Raw genomic sequence first — 6,000 nt, 5'->3', positions numbered from 1 at the left:
TACTGAAGCATTGGCACAGACTGCTGCTTGGATGCACATGGCTTTTAAAAAAACAATGAGGAGTCCTTGTGGAATCTTAAAGTTCTCCTACCAGTGGGGAAGAGGGAACTATCACTCACTAGCTTAAATTTCAGGAGTCTGAGAAGATCCAATCCTTCAAGAATCAGTCTGGAGATAACAAGGTTAGTTCAATCAGGGAGGGTGAGGTCCTCTGCTAGCAGTTGAGTGTGAACACCAAGGGAGGAGAGTGAAGACTAGCCGACAGTGAAGGCTAGTGAATGGCTAGCCAACTACAAAAGCAGTTTTTCCTCCCTTGGTGTTCACACCTCAACTGCTAGCAGAGGACCTCACCCTCCCTGATTGAACTAACCTCGTTATCTCCACTGATTCTTGCCTGCATATTTATACCTGCCTCTGGAAATTTCCATTACATGCGTCTGATGAAGTGGATATTCACTCATGAAAGCTCATGCTCCAATACATCTGTTAGTCTTAAAGGTGCCACAGGACTCTCTGTTGCTTTTTACAGATCCAGACTAACCTGGCTACCCCTCTGATACTTAATTTCATGTAGACGCTTTGTTGATCATAGAGAAATTTTCCCACTGGCTAATCTCCACCAGTGTTAGCAACAGTGGAAGCCTCAGTATGTCTAACTAGTGGGAAGGTGTTAAAATCTGTTCCAACAGAAACCTGGTTGCCAACATCTGTGGGACTGAGTGGGTGCTAACAATGGTGGAAATTACAAAATTTCCCTAATGTAGATGGGACAAAGATGGGTAGTGGGTTAACATTGTAACCCTTTATATATTGTAACCTGAATCAGTATAAGTTCTTTTCACTCAGGGCTGTACTCAGAGTCCCAGAGGCTACTTAAGCAAAATTTGAACAATCCAGCTCAGTGGAGTTGTACAGCTTTTTAAAAGTGTTTCTCATGACTGCATTGATAAAGCACAAGTGAAGAATACGTGACTGCTTGGTTAACTTAGACTGTGAACTTGAAACCATCATACTTGAAATAGGAAGGAGATAAGTAACACTTTATGGATGAAAGAGAGATTAGTTCTCCTTGTATGAACATTCCTTCCCTTCCCCCTTTTCACCGTGAAAGTATAACCACTGACACACAGACAAGTAAAGGTTACTAAAGATCATTTGTGGCTGGAATTTTCCAGTGAATCAAATTATTTCATATTGTTTGCATCAGTCTGTTTTAAACAGATATGCATGTATGAACCAAGATCACAGATTTGAATCCACCAAGTGTTAGAATTCTGGACAACGATTGGAATTGGACTTCTCCAGGACCATTTCTCATTTAATATACATTACTGGTCAGTTAATTATGAACAGTCTTGCTAATTAATTAGAAATATTTTCTTGATGAAATACACGGTAGCAGAACACCTACAACATAGTAAGTAGTTGGTATGAAAAGCTGTCTCTAAAGGTGGAAAGTCTGAGAAGTTGACAGGAACTCTGCCTCCTTTTGAAATGCCTAGCTGAGGTTTTGTAAATCTGCTTGAAATGGATATACCTGTGGAAAGCCTTTGTATGAAACCCAAGCACCGCGTGAGGTACTTGCTACACAATCATTTTCCTTTAGAAGGACAATGTAAACTGCAGGCAGGCTCCCCTGGGCATGGGACTCCTGCCAACCTTGGTTTTTTAAGCGGTGTTAAAAGGAGTGGTGCTTTCCTGGGACCAGATTATGAAGAGAGAGAGTGTGTGAGATGGGGGGGATTATGATGTAGGTGCCATTTGAGCACTCAGTTTGCGAGGGGCCATCTAATCTATCCAGAATGGTTGGTAATGCATACATCACCATAGCCTATAGCAGTATTGTACACTCTCAGTACGTGCAGGCCACCATCTTTATGTTCAGCCATAGCAGGGTGGGGGAGAGGGTTTTTGTCAGAATGTTGGTGTTTAACGTGCCATGTCGTAGAACAGTTTTTAAACTAAGGGTTGCGGGAAAGCAGACAGGTGCGGAGGAGCATGTGGTTTGGACATCCCTTAGGGGAGGATCTATAAATGGAGATTCCCTATGTCCTAATGAGGAGGAGAGGATGGAAAATGATAAAATACAGGGAGGGTCTGATGAGAAACAGTCAAATGAAAAAAAGTCCCATTCAATTATGTCATGCAATAGGGGACAGCCAAAAAAATGACAAGTTTTTAAAATGCTTATATACCAATGCTAGAAGTCTAAATAGTAAGATGGGTGAACTAGAGTGTCTAGTATTAAATGAGAATATTGATATAACAGCCATCACAGAAACCTGGTGGAATTAGGATAATCAATGGGATACAGTAATACCAGGGTACAAAATATATCGGAAGGACAGAACAGGTCGTGCTGGTGGGGGAGTGGCACTATATGTGAAAGAAAGTGTAGAATCAAATGAAGTAAAAATCTTAAATGAACTAAATTGTACTATAGAATCTCTGTGGATAGTAATTCCATGCTTGAAAAATAAGAATATAGCAGTAGGGTTATATTACAGATCACCTGACCAGGATGGTGTTAGTGACTCTGAAATGCTCAGGGAGACTAGAGAGCCTATTAAAATAAAAAAACTCAATAATAATAATGGGAGATTTCAACTATCCCCATATTGACTGGGTACATATCACCTCAGAAAGGGATGCCGAGATAGTTTCTTGACACCTTAAATGACTGCTTCTTGGAGCAGCTAGTCCTGGAACCCACAAGAGGAGAGGCAATTCTTGATTTAGTCCTAAGTGGAGCACAGGATCAGGTCCAAGAGGTGAATATAGCTGGACCGCTTGGTAATAGTGACCATAATATAATTACATTTAAAATCCCTATGGCGGGGAAAACTCCACAGCGGCACAACACTGTAGCATTTAATTTCAGAAAGGAGAACTACACAAAAATGAGGTTAGTGAAACAGAAATTAAAAGGTACAGTACCAAAAGTAAAATCCCTCCAAGCTGTGTGGAAACTTTAAGACACTATAATAGAGGCTCAACTTAAATGTAACCCTTCTGCCCATCTAAGTTGGCAGCAACAAGGGCCGGGTTCTGTATCTAGGGCTTCCGTTTCAATAACGCAATGCAAAACCGGCTCGAGCCCCCACCCAGTGACCTGGGACAATTACATACCACCCCCTGGGTGCCTCTAAGAGGCAATACTTCCCCTCTCGCAAGCACGGAGTCTGAGTGTAACAGAAAATGTTTAATAACATGAGGTAAACGACATCAACATTAAATTGGAAAAACACCACAAACAGGATTCATAACACAAACCATGAGCAAAAAACCCACCCCAGCAAATTGGGCTGTGTCCTTTCCCTTTGATTCTTGAATCCAGCAACCCAAAAATCACCCAGAGTCCCCAAAGTCCAACACCCCCAAAGTCTCTTGGGTCCAACAACCACCCAAAGTCCCAAAAGTCCAACAGACCCCAAAGTCTCTGTCCCTGGTCAGTGCAGCCCCAGAGTAAAAGGGGGGGGCACGCAGGGTGTTAAGGGGCACCTTATGTGATCCGAGGCCGGCTTGCCGTCTCTCTGTGGGGTTCCGCCACAGCCTTCACCACGAGCCAGTCCACTTCCTGCCGTCCCACAAACTGTTCCGCTCTACAAGCTGCTCCGCTCCGCTCACCGACCTGTGAGCCGCTCCAGCCGTCCCCGCAAACAGCTCCGCTCGCTGTTCCTTGCGCCGCTCCAACCAGCCCTGCACCGCTTGCTGCTCCTCCAGTCGTCCCCACAAATTGCTCCGCCAGCTGCTTAGCAATATAGCTTCAGGCTCCCCCACTAGTTAACACAGCACTCAGTGATCTCAGCTCTTAATAACTTTAGCTCTTTTGTGATTTCAGCTCTTAGCAATTTCAGCTCATAGTAGGGGAGCCCCAGTGCTAGTGCACCATTGGCCCAAAATGAATTCAGCTCAGCAGTCTGTAACTAGACTCCTAATGGAATCAAAGTTAGCTCTGACATTCAACAGTGGAGAGAGGAGGTAGTGCAATTGGTGTTTCAAACCATCAGAGGGGGCCCATACTATCAGGTACAAATACCTATCCCCATCCTCTCTCCATTCACTGGGTTTTGTAACCCATGCCCTTTGTCAAGCAAGTGCTACTTAGGTAATGGTGAAGGACTCACTCAGTCCTTCTGTCATACAACAGTTCCACTGGCCTTGATTCACAGAATCAGGGTAACAAAACTTTATTCTTCCTGCCTCAATAACAGAGAAAACTGGGGATCCCACACCAGCTAAAGTAACCACTTTGAGTTGCTGTTGTTTCATGCCAGGCGAGTGGGTGTGCCTATGCAAACAAGATCAGCCCCTGGAGTTCTTTTCCACACTCACCATAATTCACCACCAGATGTCAGGGTAGAGCTCATCCTGACTCTGCTTATATCGATGTATAGCTAGGGTGACCAGATCGCAAGAGTGAAATATCAGGACACATTGGGTGAGGGGGGAGGGGAGAGGATGACAATGACAGACACAGGTGCACAGAGCCATGAGAGGGGGCCCTAGTAAGCTGCGAGAGGAGTTGTACAGCCCCTGCTGCAGCCCACACCACAAGCCACAGGGCAAGGACACCTATTGAATTCAATGAGAATTTTGCATGTGAATTTGTGTACCTAGTTCTGAGATTATAAAGCCAGAAGGGATCCGGTGATCACCTGGTCTCACCGCCTGTATAGCACAGACCTAGAACTTTCCCAAAATAATTCCTAGAGGATAGCTTTTAGAAAAAGCTTTTAGAAAAACACCATGACCCTTAGTATATTGTTAATCGTTAATTACTCTCACCATTGAAAAGGTATGCCTTATATCCAGTCTGAATTTGTCTAGCTGCAACTTCCAACCGTTGGCTCATGCTCTACCTTTCTCTGTTAGACTGAAGTGCCCATTATTAACTATTTGTTCCCCATGTAGATACTTACAGTCTATAGCCAAATCACTTCTTAACCTTCTTTTTGTTAAGCTAAATAGATTGAGGTCCTTGAGTCGATCACTATAAGGCATGTTTTATAATCCTTTAATCAGTCTTGTGACTCTTCTCTGAACACACTCCAATTTATCAATATCCTTCTTAAATTGCGCACACCAGAACTGGACACAGTATTCCAGCAGTGGTTGCACCAGAGCCAAATACAGAGATAAAACAACCTCTCTACTCCTGCTTGAGATTCCCCTATTTAGGCATCTGGTCACCTTATTTCTGTATGCATTTCCCCAGGTTTTTTTGTAAAAATCAAAACTGAACTGCCCCAGAAATTCTGTCATGTGGAATCATCGTGAAACTCGCATGGCCCCAACCCTGCCGATGAACCTTTAGATCCACTGCACAGACTTCTGCCACTTGAGCTAATGGAGTAAGTGATGGCAGAGGCAGTAGGTTGTCATCCTATATGTGACAGATCAGCTCTATGGGGGATGAGACACTTTTTTTTGCTACTGGGTTTCACAGATATCTGCTGACAGAAGAGGAACTGTGAAACTCAGGAATCTTGGGTCTATTCCAGGCTCCTGAATGTAGTGGGCTATGGTAGTCAAAGACCCTTCTTCCCCGTCCCCTCCAGTCTATGTCTATCCTATTGCTGTCTAACCCGCCCCAGCTCCTCATCTGATTTCAACTGCCCTCCACTACCGCTCTGGATTCCTTGTCCCAGTTTCCTGGTCCTGTCTCATTCTCCTCTCTCCCCGCCCCATGCCTCAGATGGGATGTTCGTTCCAGACTGGCAAAACTATAAGGCTTCCCAATATTTCAATACTTCCCATTCTAAATTTTCGGTTGCTTAACTATAGGCTAGCTCTACCCACAACAAAGCATATTCAGAACCTCTGATAAAAGGGATTATAAGTGTAGCAACCTCCATCATAGCTAGTCACCAAAGATTGAACCCGAGCCATCCAGACTTAAAAGCATGAGCTTCTACTACTTGAGTTTGAGATATAACTCCCTTAGCTGGTAGCTATACAGTTATCCTCTAAAAATCCACCAGAGGAGGGCACAAAACA

The sequence above is a fragment of the Chrysemys picta genome, chromosome 8 (genome assembly GCF_011386835.1).
Source record: "Chrysemys picta bellii isolate R12L10 chromosome 8, ASM1138683v2, whole genome shotgun sequence".
Lineage (NCBI taxonomy): Eukaryota > Metazoa > Chordata > Testudines > Emydidae > Chrysemys > Chrysemys picta.
The sequence above is the reverse complement of the archived record's forward strand: the minus strand, read 5'-3'. Positions refer to the sequence as shown.